General features: G+C 30.8%; 1 non-coding gene across 1 annotated transcript; it reads right to left on the minus strand.

Annotated features, from left to right (window-relative positions):
- Positions 1-6,434: 6,434 nt before the first annotated feature.
- TRNAV-CAC (transfer RNA valine (anticodon CAC)) lies at positions 6,435-6,507 on the minus strand. Its single transcript has one exon. It is a non-coding gene; the product is annotated as a tRNA-Val (tRNA).
- Positions 6,508-13,524: the final 7,017 nt, after the last annotated feature.

Consider the following 13,524-nt stretch of genomic DNA (forward strand, 5'->3'; position numbering starts at 1 on the left):
TTTTTATGATCATATCAGGCATGTAATTTAAAATTTTCGGTGATTTTCATAAATCTTCTCCAATAAAATATTTTCAAATAGTAGTTCTTTTCATATTTTTTTTTGCCAAATCCGTACTTTTACTTACTTCATATTTTAGGGTAAATTCACTGTGAAAAAAATGTTTAAACCAACATGCCGTAGGCTAACATTTATTAAACATTACAATAGTTAATTAAAGACTATTCTGTTCTTATATAATGAAAATTTTTGTCACAAAAATAGTTTTGAATATATATTTTTTGGACTGATCTACGAAATAAATTAGAATTTATGCGGTGTTATAATAATTTTGAAGCATATAGAAATCATGCAAAGGTTTCAGAAAAATAATATTGGTAAAAAACTATTTTAAGAATTCGGAGATGTTCCCTAACATTTAAAGTACACAACTCATGTTTAAACAACCGTAATTCTATCAGATACCTAGGGGTGATCTTTGATTACAGGTTGTCATGGAAATTGACCCGTCTGGTCATACTATACCTGTGCTTAAAGGCCGGTAATCGCCCCGGCTGCGATGTTAATGGGAATGCTTTAAAGACAATACTAAACAAGCTAGACCCAGGGACACCATGTTATGATCCGTAGGACAACCGGGACCTTCAGACAGCTTACTCTAAGGAGGCACAAGAACAACATAGGCACTAATGTTTGCTAAAGCTTCCAGGCTGCCTCAAAACAAGGTACAAATCACCTTTTAACCTCTACAGCTTTCCTACCCTATCAAATTTCCCCAAAGTTATATTTATCATTTCCTCCCAATATTACCTGGATAAATAAAAGGGCTAATAATTATGAGAGATAGTTGACCGTGGATGATAAATGAGGAGAAGATGGTTGGGGGTGCGGTCAATGAAACACAAATAAGTATGATTAACTTATTTTAATGTGATGGTTGGGGGTGCGGTCAATGAAACACAAATAAGTATGATTAACTTATTTTAATGTGCCGACGTTTCGGCTAGAGTTTCTACCCTTCTTCAGGGCTAAAAACAAAACGAGATAACAACCTGGCTAATTTTGATTTCGCCTTACAATCCGTTAATAAGTACTTCCTCCTTCTCTCTGGCTACAGGGACAGTAAACATATCGAAATTTATAGTTTAAAATTATGTTGGTTGTATGGTAATGCGCAGAACATCCAATACAGTCTTCCTCCCACTTTTCCAATATTTTCCTCCAAGATTCAAACTAAAGAACTCTATTCTGATCTGTAGTGATTCCCGCTAGAGCCTCTAGGCAATTCAAAATTTATAAATTTCGGATCATATTTGAAATTGACACAAAATAATAAACTTCCTGTGGGTTTCCATTCATACATGTAAAACGGGAAACGAACTGGCTGACACTAATTCCAAAGAAGCATGGCGTAGCTTTTGGTCTAAGGTCCTCGAAACGAAATACTTCATGATGCTCAGCCTTTGCCGCAAATCCTCGAAAAACTGCCGAGAACAAGCTATCATAACCCGGGACAGGATCGGACATACATGTTTAGCCCACAAGCAGGGAAGAAGGGAATCCTCCACCGACATGCTATAGCTGTAAGTGTATTTTGACGACGGAGAACTCTCTTCCTCTAGACTCTTCAAGAACCTCATTTAGTAACAGGGGAAAACGTCAAGCCAACTAGCAGAAAAGCTGAAGAAGCTTTTCGAGTTTCAAAAGAACAACAAACTTTATCGACAGATATAGCCTGGCAATTTAGAATGCTGTGCAATTCACCTTGTTGTACACGTATTTAAAAAATAAGTAACTAATTGCTAAGAAATAACATGCAGCAACTAAATTAATTATTCTGCAATAATCATCTAAGTAAATATTACGTATTATGTACTTAACTTTTAAAGCTTTTAGAACAATTATCCCACACTCATGCACCTTTACAATCCACATATTTGTCATTCTTCAATTTTCATATTGAAATCATGTCATCTATACACTTATATTTTAAAAATTTTTTATAACTGCATTATAAAAACTTTTCAATTTCACAACAAGTTTCAATAAAAAAAGTTAATAATTACATGTGCGTACATACTAGGTATGTATTATTTCTTATTTTTTACATTTATGAGGATAAATACAAAATAGCAGTTACTTTTATTTGATATATTATTGTTCTTTCTTCATCGACATACTTAATTGGAAATGTATCCTAATAGGAACGTAATTCTGAAAAATTTGATTGGAAGGTGGATAAATTTTAAATTAAATTTTATTAATTCACATTAAATAAATGTGATTCGAAAATTGTTATTTGATGTGAAAACATTTTTCAAACAACATATTGTAGAATATCTAGGACTGCTAAATTTTGTCATTAGTCGATATTTAATTCAAATACAAGAATAAAAAAAATATATATTTTTAAAAAAGGTAAGATGTATAATTTTTTCAAACTATTGATGTATGATTTAGTCAGCCATTACTCAGTGGGTTACCGATAATTTAATAAGCAGTAGGTATTAACATCTACTAAACCACACAAATAGCATTTGATTTTTTTATAATACTATTTTATTGCTGTTAATATAGGGTGAGTTCGTAATTGAGAAGTTACGAATTCATTAATATTATGGCTTCAAAATATTTTGTACCTATGCATTTTAGATGATACGGGTGGCGATCAAAAATGCAGTAAAAAAACTAAATATTTGATCATTCTACTATCCTGTTCAATATTCTATTTCAGGGCTAAAGTCAACGGTAAGTTGTGAAATGAGGAATATTTTAAATTTTAGATTAAGAAATAAGAATGAAAGAACCTATCGAAAAAATCAGAGAGACCGGTTGTTTTTTTTTCCCGCTTAATATATTAAACTCTCCTATACCTCTTGAAGAGACAAACATGTCGCTGAAAAGGTCATATGTGAAAGGATATTTTTTTTGAGGGGATAAATTTTTTTTTAACTCTTAAAAAAACGGTGATTAGACTAGCGACCTTTTACACTTTCAGACTACATGTCAATTCATGTTAACAGTTTTTGGTAATCAGGTAGAGTAGAGATTGGTAGAAAACAATGAGCTATTTTTTAACTTTTATATCCTTACCAAAGAAGCCAATAGTTATTTAGTTAAACATTGTTTTTTTGTACTGATAGCTTGTACAAATTTTCAAATTTTGAATTAAATATCGACTACTGACAAAATTTAGCAGTCCTAGATATTCTACAATAAGTTGTCTTAAAAATATTTTTACATAAAATAACGATTTTCGAATCACATTTATTTAATGTGAGTTAATAAAATTTAATTTAAAATTTATCCACTTTCCAATCAAATTTTTCAGAGTTACGTTCCTATAAGGATACATTTCCAATTAAGAATGTCGATGAATAAAGAACAATCTTATATCAAATAAAGGTAACTGCTATTTTATATTTATCCTGATAAATGTAAAAATAAGAGATATCACTAAAATATATTTGAATTAAAAAATAAATATGTTACTAGTAACACTTAATTCTAATGAGGAAAAAATTATGTAAGATGAAGAAGAGAATGTTTTAAATAATTATGTAGCATGTAAGGTAATGAAAATAATAATTTTAACTATGAAAATCTTGACATAGCTCGTTTGAGATGCCTTGCATCACACGCTGTCAGCGTAGTTTTTTATGCGGCATAGTATGTACCTAGTATGTACGCACATGTAATTATTAACTTTTTTTATTGAAACTTGTTGTGAAATTGAAAAGTTTTTATAATGCAGTTATAAAATTTTTTTAAAATATAAGTGTATAGATGACATGATTTCAATATGAAAATTGAAAATATGACAAATATGTGGATTGTAAAGGTGCATGAGTGTGGGATAATTGTTCTGAAACGTTCTACAAGCAAAATAGAGAATCGGTTATATCATATTTTGGAAGTATTTTTTTTTCATCTGAACAGTAAAAAAAAATTAATATATTTAAACTTCCGAAAAAGAAAATCTAGAAAAGCTTTTAGTTTTACACCTTGAGCTCTAATATCATAACTAAATCTGGCGCGTAAAATGCTTATGGATTGGATAAGTGCGACCTTTGAATTGTATTAGTTTAATTCGATAGTAGATACTGTTGAGTATTTGTGACAGTCTATCAATGAGATTGTAACATCAAAAATAATTAGATGGAATCTAATCTAAGCTTATCTAGAAACCATTTAAAAAATGGTAAATAAAAATTACATATATCGAGCAAAACTGTAATTAGAAAAAAAAACATGAATTTGCGTATTATTTGGTGTACTTTTATTTATTTGTTAACTTCTAGGCCTTCAAAATATCTATAGTTACCTAAAAGAAAGAAATATAAAAAAAAAAAAATCCTTTAATTTTCCCAATTTCAATGAAGCTCGGAGCTCCGAAGTAAGTTTTCAAGATCAAAGAATGCCCTAACGGTATTAGCGATTGTTTCGGAGAGAGCGTTAATTGGATCGCTCTTAGATTGAGGTCTCGACTCCTTTCGGTCGAATTATAACCTCGTTTTGCTGGAGCCAGAGGGAAATGGGCTGGAAAATAAGGCGGAGTTAAGGGACAGTAATAGGCTACTGGGAGGATCTGCAGCTTACTGTTCCAGGGTCGACTTTTAGGCTAAAATATTCAACAGATGAAGCTGTAACTCCGCTTATCTAAAAGGTTTGCCAATCTCATAGCTAAAATTGAAAAGACATATCAATCGACAGTGTAAGTGATATTTAATGATCAATGATGATTTAGATTAGAGTGCTCTCAACAACTGTAAATCAGTCCTTGAAATTTGAGTGTAGTCAGACAAACCAGGGGGTTGAAGGACGGTGTTGAGACTCGGACATAACCTGGGAAAATGTTGTGGAGCATATTTAGGTATTGGGACAAGTCGAAGAGATTAGTACGTTATTTTTTCGTTCGGAACTGTCACGATACTAAAGCATTATGTAGCATATTCAACGACGGAAATGGCTAAAAAGATTAGAGCTCCTCAGATTACCAGGCGTTTTTAATCTAGGTTTAATTGAATCATTCTATAATAAAATGCTCATAATAATAATATAATATTAATCTAGTTATATAGTTTTTAATCTAGGTTTAATTGAATCATTCTATAATAAAATGCTCATAATAATAATATAATATATAATAACATGCAATTTTTTGGGTTAATATTAAGTTTTAGGTGACTTATGATCATAATCTAAAAGTTTGAATAAAAAATTGTAAAATGTATATATAGATAATTGAATAGATAAGTAAAATAATAAGAAAATAAAATAGAGATTTTAAGTTATATAATGCAAAGAAATATGAATATATTAGTTTATTAATAATTTAAAAATTAAAATTATATGTAAAAACTATATATCATTAGTTACATATATTTTCTTTCTCTCAATGTTATTTTTTCTTTCTACAGTTTTAATTTTTAAATTATTAATAAACTAATACATTAATATTCCTTTGCATTATATAACTTAAAATCTCTATTTTATTTTCTTGTTATTTTTACTTATCTATTCAATTACCTATAAACTTTTAGATTATGATCATAAGTCACCTAAAACTTAATATTAACCCAAAAAAATTGCATGTTATTATATATTATATAGATATTATATTATATTATTATTATGACCATTTTATTATAAAATGATTCAATTAAACCTAGATTAAAAACGCCTGGTAATCTGACGAGCTCGTATCTTTTTAGCCATTTCCGAAAAAAATAATATTGAGAGAAAGAAAATATATGTAACTAATGAAATATAGTTACATATAATTTTAATTTTTAAATTATTAATAAACTAATATATTCATATTCCTTTGCATAATATAACTTAAAATTTCTATTTTATTTCCTCAATTTTGTTATTTTTCCTTACCTACCTTTTTCCACTTCTTTCATCACTTTGGCACAATTAAATAAGTATTTTCAGCTTATTTGTGTTATATTTTGATCGCAACCCCCAACTATCTTCTGATATAATTTATCCACTGCTAACTATCTCTCATCATTATCGTTCATATTACATTTATTTTTGTGTTTCGTGGAAATTCTCTCATTTTTAAAAACTTTTATTGAAATAAAAGTTATTTTTTACTAATACTAATTACTACTAATTTTTTAACTGTAATTCTCTAAGAGGATATATTGACTTTTTTTTTTATAGCAAATTGCTTAATTTTTTTCTAGCTTATTAATCATAATATTTTAGTTAATTATTATTAGCCTATTAAAAATTATGATCCGAACTGTATTTTGTTCAAGCTGGCAAATGATGAGATTTATTCCATTAAAACATAAGGAAAATAATCCTAGCTAATATAGATTTTTTTTTTAAATTAAACTCATAGAAGTTAAATAAACATACATACACATAAATAAAACTGCTTTCATTATTTTATAAATATTGAAAAAGAAAAAAAAAGATGTTTCCGCCCGGGATCGAACCGGGGACCTTGTGCGTGTGAAGCACACGTGATAACCACTACACTACGGAAACGATGCTGTAAGATCAATAATTAAGTTATATCAGTTTGTTTTTTTCAATTAAATTAATTTTCAAGGTTATGTAATTTAAAGAATATTATTTATTAGAAACATTACCACAGTTTTTTTTTCATTATATCAGTTCTTTATAATGACTAATATCCAACCTACAAATTAAAAATAATAAATCTGAAAAAGTAAAAGCAGTTTTCAAAAACGGGAACATATCGTTGTGGTATAAAAAAAATTGTTGTTAAGTGCTTCCTGAATAAAATAATAGTTTTTGAACGTAAACGTTTAAGCTTTGATAGACATCCAATTTTATATACCTACAAAAAATGGGCACTAGTCGTTGTTGCTCTTACATATAAAAATCAAAACATAAATTGTCCTTTTGTTGTTCAAATAGTGAATTTATTAAAAATAATCAATAGTTAGATTTAATTAAAATAAGACTCTATACATAATGTTTTACACAACATCATCATGTAACAATAACAGTAATTAAGAGTAATTAAAAAAGTGTAAAATTGCAATAATAATATTTGTTTTATTAAATTTTATTCTCTTTAACTTCTTAGAAAAGTCATTTTAGTAATAATAATAAAAACAACAAATGCAGTTTTGGAATTATGGTCACGATATACTCTTGAAATTGGATGATGTATTTTATTAGTTACAATAGAACTAAATTCAATTTCAAATTAATCACAAATAGTTAATAATATTGTTTTATTAAGACAATAAATAAATTAAAAATCTATAATAAAATTAAAACCTCCTGGAATTTAAGCTTTTTTCTTCGTATAATACCCCGCGGGTATGAACAGAATTTATAAACCTTTACTTCTTCAAAACTCGATGAAAAATCAGGCACAAATATGTAGGAATAATTGGTGTGACGTGTTGTTTCAAAAACGATTACCCGTGTTAAATATTTAACAAGAGTTAGAGAACATTCGCCAGTTGTTTGTGTTCAGCGATTGCTGGCCAATTCAATTGAAAAAAAAGAATTAAACTCCATCACCACATCGTTGCTATGGATCATATTTTATTCATTTACCCACTCCAGTCACTGTTACAAGATATTAAAAAAAAATAAATTAACATTCCATAACAACCCATGGAGAGTCTTGAGTGCAGTACTAAATATTAAGTACTAGTTGTAGACCAACGCCCGTCGTCCATTACTCCTGGATGATGAGAGGGAAAAATACAATTTTATATTGTAAATTAAATTAACTAATACAACCTTAATTTAATGTCAGATATTAATTAGGAGATTATGGACAGAGGTCGGCGCAGCCAAGTGGATTGTGTTGAGGATTAGCAATTCAATCCATGTAATGCACTATTAAATCCCGCTCTCCACTTCCAAGTATGGCTCACCCTTTTGGGAAGTTAGGCGGCTCTCACTCCCATAATTAGGGAAACCCTATAACTTAAAATAGCAGGATAATATCCAATGATATAATGATAATAAACTAACGGATATCAATACTTAAAACGGCTTTTTTCCAACGCCCACTCGAGATCCTACCGCACTCGATTATATTGCGACGGATGAGGTGAACTTTATTTATTGATTTCAATGAAAATTTATAATTAAAAGCTAAAAAAGAGCAGCAAAAAAGGACCAGACTTCCTTTTTCCCTAAGAAAAAAAATGGCCTACTTTACCGGATCTTTTGGTTTTTATATATTTTCATACATTTGGATACCAGGCCATGTTGGCATAGATGGTAATGAGCAAGCTGACAAGTTGGCTAAACTTGGTTGTGCAAAGAACCAGCCTGTTCTACCACTTTCCTACAGAACAGTGAAATCACTTATAAGCTCTTATTATAAGGACAGAACAAGTGCTAGACACAAAGTTCAAGCGGAAGGAAAGAAGTGGGAGAGCCTACTGGATAAGGAAAAAAGAGTCCCCGGCAATTTTAGCAGAGCTGAGAGAGTGGCCTGTTTTCGGCTAGTGACAGGACATGATCTGCTCCAAAAACACCTCCATCGAATTGGCATCGTAGATTCCCTGAAATGTCCTCTATGCAACATGGAGGACATGGATGGGAACCATCTTTTGGCGTGTGTTGGTCTGGAGGATGTTTAGCGAGATGCGGACTAACTAAGAGAACGAATAAAATTGTATTGGGCTGCGAGAGGGAAAATGGCGTAATAGCCCACTTCCTGTGGCGTAGGGGAAAAAAAACAAAAACATTTAAACTGATTTCCCAGTTTCAAAAGCGCAGTGGCACAGTGGTAAGGCACTATGCTATTAACTCCAAGGCTCTAGGTTCGAATGTTGCAGAGGCAGGTAATTATTTTCTGTCAAACCTGTAGGTTCTGGATCCTTCCAGAGTTAACCCAGCCTCATAACGTCCTTCTAAAAAGCGTGCTTCCTTACAAAGTACTGAGCGCATGACCCTTCATAGGTCGCTGGGTTTCACATTATTATTATTTTATGAATTAAATAGATTTTTATATAATACTAATTAAATCTATAAATAGAATAGGGAGAAACAATAACATTAAAAATTGTAAAAAATACATTTTTTCTCCACACCTATGTCGCATTGGAAAAAACCCTCCATGCTCGAGTCTGATATTTTCCGGTGATTATTGCTTATTTTATTATTTGTTTCTTATGTATTCTTTTATTTTATTGTTGTATTAGTTCAAAATTTTACTTATTTTTCATGTACATAGTTTGATTATGTTCATTTTATTTATCTTTCTGTTTATATACATACAGAGATTTTTTTTTTTTTCCATTTATTTATTTATTTTAATTTTTATATGAATGTGATCATTTATCACTATTAGTTATTACCCAAGGTTGTGGCAGATTGTAATATGTACATGAATAAAATGATAACTAAGAAAATAAATAAAAAAATATTTTCAGTCCTAGCATCACCAAAAAAAGTTTAAATGAAATCCTTTATCTCATCCACCTTTTCTCCCAGAATTAAAAAAATAAATAGAGCTTTTAAAGATTCTAAAGCCAGGGATATGGTACCGGCCATTCTAAAACCGGAGTAATTCATTATTAAAAGAGGCTAATGGTGGATTAGTTGACGGGCCACTCTAGTGTTGACCTAAGTATTATATACTCTCGTTCTAACAGCGTTCATGTTATACCTTGTCATGACAACAAATTTCGAGACTTAAGGACTTTTCACTATAATCGAATAATGGGCTGAAATATCGGAATGCTACAATGTATTATTACATTTTACTAAAATACAAAAGTACAATAAACCCCAATTAAAATTTCATTACATAGTTTAAGCTATTACATAAACAATAGTATTCATATTTCAGTACGTTTTTTATGATATGTTGCTTTTAAAAACCTGTATCTTGGGAAATAATTAATGTAATCAGCTCTAATAGGGCTTATATTTTACCAAACTTCCTGTTCTTTAAATGATGTTTTATTAGGTTTTCTTGTAGTTCCAAAGGGCTCAAAATGAAAGATTAATATTTTTAAAATTTTGAATTCCTCCGAACTATACTTGCCATACACATAAAATTTGACCAGTAATTAATTATACGTTGTTTTCATTAAAGTAATAAAAAACTGGGGTAGTAGCGTAGTAACGCGTCTGTCTGCCAATCCAAAGGTTGCAAGTTCGAGTCCTCGCCCCTATTCGGGATTTTCCAAGCATATAATTATACAATACTCACTCAAAACCTTCCCCATGGCATTTGTGAGCCCTGTTAGCCAATGGGTGGCACTCACAAAAATAGGCGTGGGAATGACGAACCCACCCTATGAAAACCGCGTCATGAAACGTGCAATGTATTTCCTAAACACATCGGAAGAGGCCTTGGACCTCCACGGTCTGTCGCGCCAATAATAAAAATAATAATAATCAAAAATTGGTGTGAAATAACTGTCATTTTTCTCCTCTTGCGCTCTTATTCTATTATCTTTAGCTTAACATATAAAAAACAGCTCACTGACTCATTAATTACTAAATCTTAAAAACATGACAAAGTAAAAACAAACTATCATAGGAAGAAACAATTTCATTCTCTTTTTATCTAAAACATAAAACCAAATTAGAAGGTAAATACCAGAGATATATAATTAAATTTATAAAGGGAACTTTACTAGTTTTCATAGAACTATGATTTGATTTTCTTTTATTATATCCTCTAATCGAATATAAAAACAACTTAAAGGCTTAACTCAAAATAGTTGAGCATATTCAGAAAAGTTTAGTTTATGAGTGTCTTAACAACTGGTTAGAATTGGCTGGACAGTTCAGCTGGTCTTAGATAACCAAACCACCTGGGGTCAGGGCATTACCCCAACCACCTTCCCCTGCCGGTTCTGAACTCCAAACTTGGGAAGCCTATCTGAGTTTCTACTTCCTCATTAATACAGTGAGTTGTTACTGATTAAATTATTGTAGATAGTAAGCAAATAAATAATAAAATTGTACAATACACGTTTGTTTTTTGTGTTGTAGAGGGATTGGTACAAATATAGGTTAAATACAAATATACTCACTCAAAACCTTCCCCAGGGCATTTGTGAGGCCTAAAATTATCTATTATTTGAGTTTTTTTTTTACCGCACCCGGACTATATTCCATTCATGTATACACACGGTCAATCAATAATATTCCAGTATTCCAAAATATAGGTTATGGTTGCTATTTGGACTACAAAAGTTTGTAAGTTCTCTACTCTTCTTCTCCTCCATTCTAAACTTCTTTTTTCGAACACTAATTGAGTTATGAGAGAAACGGAAGTCATTCGGTTAGTGGCGCATGCTCACTTAAAAATAACGAGTTTTGGCTTTGGCTGACGCCTCACAATATTTCCTACCCCTGAAATTAACTGTGATTTCGGTCTTCGACTCAATATATAAAAGTAATCTTAGAAGTTCACATCATAAACGGAGTTGAATGTTTTATTTCATGGTAAATATGGACCTTGAAACAAGAGGTACTTAATTAGCAAACTGGGCGGTTATAATAGAGGCTAGTAGCCTCTGTTACGTCAACCAAACATGGTGTGGCAGCCTCTATCACTGCATATTTCATGTGATTAGTTTGTCATTAATATTACTATAGGGTAGTTCAGTTAGGCGCCTGTAACTGAACACATACCAGTAGATAAACACTTCTCCTAATACCCCTTGATTATATCAGTCTTCTGATATCCTCTGAAGGTATTCTGACAAAATGGGAGTGCTGTAGAGATCATCCCAAATTCAGAGCTCTATGTTTAATGTTGACGAAGCTAAAAACTTTTAAAGTTACCTTTTTTATTACAGATGTAATATTCTGTATCATGATATTTTGGTGAGGTACTGTTAGACTGGAAGGTTATTACCAGAGGAAATATTTTTGAGAGAAGAATTAAATAAAATATTTTTATTTCAGTTGTTGTGTTAATGTGTAACAAACAAATTTTATTTTGAATTAAATTCATGTATTTTGATGTTTAAAGCATTAATAAATACAATTAAAAAAAAAAACATGTATCAATGAAAATATATATTTTTTTTAGTTTTAATAAACGAAGCTATGAAATAATTATACATATTCACATTCGTTTGGATTCTCATAATGATTCCATTTTACACCTTACAGCTCCAGCAAAGAAATACAACAATCTAACTGGGTAATATCAATTAGATACAAGGACAAATAATTGATTTGGAGCGGAAAAATCAGAAATTGTACAAAACCACCATTTCATTCTGAATTTTGTCCTCCTCCAGAAAATGCATGGAAAAATAGCCTTTATTATGTAATAGACGAGACAGAAGAATTGGTGATGGCAGCGCATGCGCGGGAGGTATCGGGCAGAGAGGGAGAGAAAAATTATATGTTCTGTCGTCGGTTGTTTTTTAATGAATGGACATTGATGAAAAGCTAGTTTTTTGTTTGGTTTCTCTGTGAGCTGAGTTATGTTTAATAACTGTGTATTGAGAAGTGATCTTTCTCTCTCTGTGCCACGACCAGCTGAGTGGAAGTACTAAACCTTTGTTCATAGATAATAATTGTATGTATTTCAATTGTAGGTTAGATTATAAGTTAGTAATAAGTACATAGATATAATTAGGATAAGTTAGAATAGGGCCTTTATTAGTTAAGATTGTTCTTTTAATTTTACAATTAGGTTAAGTAAATCTGTATTTGAATAAACATAAATAACACATGTAGTGGATATGTGAGTTAAAAAAAGATTAATTAACCATGCCATTTGAATACATTACAATTAGCAGAGTTTTTAAGCAATTTTGAGTAAAATGTTTCAGCATAATTTTCAAAGGAGGCTCACAAATCTTAAATCTCCAAACTTTTGGAGTTCTCAAAATACTTGGGAAACAGACCCTTGTCCGTGACGATGGCCTTATATTCATTTATTAACTTGTATTTTTTTTTTTTTTTTTTTTTTATTTATTTATTGTAATTTACAACTGTACAAAATAATACAACAGGTAAATATGTAGTATGTTTCATATACACTTGAAAATCTTGGGAAGGAACCACCCATTGGTGGTACTTCAAACATTAATTTAAACTAGAAGGTCCCGTGGCCATCTTCAACTTGTATTTAAATAAAATGTATCAGCAAAATCTTGACATATTAAGAAGATGGTCTGGGCTGTGTTAAAAAAAAAGTAGTTCTCAACAATTTTTTTTTTTAATTACTTTTGGTTCTTGACTGCAGCCATCTCCTAATTTGTATGCAGTAAAAATATATAAATATAGTCTTTTTTCTGTGGCATGAACTTAAATTGACCATACCTTTTAACCCGCCGTAGGGCTGCCCCATAGCTCAGTTAGTTAGGCCCAGTTTTACCAATTTGAGATTGTTGGCGGTGCCCGTTCTACTCCGGCTTAGGGTGTTGAATTTTTCATAGAGTGGCGGTCCCACAAATTAAAAAACTTGACCCCTAGGACACCAAAAACTTGACTCCTAGGACACCAAAATCTTGACTAGACAGTATAGGACTCCAATGGGAGTATTAGCCGAAAAAAAATACATTTAAACTATTGACTCTA

The sequence above is a fragment of the Halyomorpha halys genome, unplaced genomic scaffold (genome assembly GCF_000696795.3).
Source record: "Halyomorpha halys isolate HHAL.00 unplaced genomic scaffold, Hhal_1.1 Scaffold939.1, whole genome shotgun sequence".
NCBI lineage: Eukaryota > Metazoa > Arthropoda > Insecta > Hemiptera > Pentatomidae > Halyomorpha > Halyomorpha halys.